Genomic DNA, 1,106 nt, shown 5'->3' with positions numbered 1-1,106 from the left:
GGACTAATGTCTCAGCAAGATCTAGAGAAACTCATTCATGCGTTTATCTTTAATTACTGCAAAAGTGTCTTCACAGGTCAATCCTCCAGCTACAGCTGATTCAGAACGCTGCTGCTGGTGTTCTGACTAAAACCAGGAAGCGAGAGAGCACATCGCCCAGTTCTAAAGTCCTTCCACTGAGAGAATAGACTTTAAAATACTTATGTTAGTTTATAAATCACTGAACAGCTTAGCAAAAAAATACATTAAAGATCTGCTGCTGTTGTATCAACCTTCCAGACCTCTCAGGTCTTCTGGTTCTGGTTCGCTCTGCATCCACAGAACCAAAACCAAACATGGCGAAACAGCATTCAGTTTTATGCCTTTCTAATCTGTAACAAATTGACAGAAAATTGCAAATCAGCCGAAACACTGAGTTTCCTTTAAATCAAGRCTCAAACCCCACTTGTTCAGAGCTGCCTTTGATTAATTATAACTGATGATGGTATTGGATCAAATGGAATGTTTGTTTCTTCTTTCAAAACTGGTTGTTACGTTTTTATCATGTCAAGCGCTTTGAACTACCTTGATGCTGAAATGTGCTTTACAAATACGTGAGACTTGACTTCGTGTACCAATAGTTAGAAGATGAACTGAACTGGGCACATGTTTCCATCAGTACATGGCAGCAGCAGAGTCCAGCCCTCTGACCACTTACATGSTGAACACAAGTGATGGAGTCCCAGGCGCCAAGATCGCCCTGAGCTTGYATCGACTTGACACCAACCTGATGATTTGGACTATGATCGGTGTTGGGTAGGATTTTATTGAGTTTATCTCTTTGAAAATTAGTTTAATTTAAGACTTTCTTTTGTTGCTCTATTTAATTSAAAGCCGTTGTATTGTTTGAACTACATTTGGTGTTAGAAATGTYATATTATTGATTTTACTTAAGATTTCCATCTCATCTTTCTGGACAACAAATGAAGATGACTGCTGCCCAGGACTGACCAGTCAGAAAGCTTTCATCCCTGGCATGTACAAGCTGCGTTTTGAGACTGGTTTATATTGGGAGAGACTCGGAAAGACATCATTTCCCAGTCTCTCCCAATAGGAGAGACCTCTAC

This window comes from Poecilia reticulata, linkage group LG6 (assembly GCF_000633615.1).
Source record: "Poecilia reticulata strain Guanapo linkage group LG6, Guppy_female_1.0+MT, whole genome shotgun sequence".
NCBI lineage: Eukaryota > Metazoa > Chordata > Actinopteri > Cyprinodontiformes > Poeciliidae > Poecilia > Poecilia reticulata.
Note: the sequence above shows the minus strand (reverse complement) of the source record.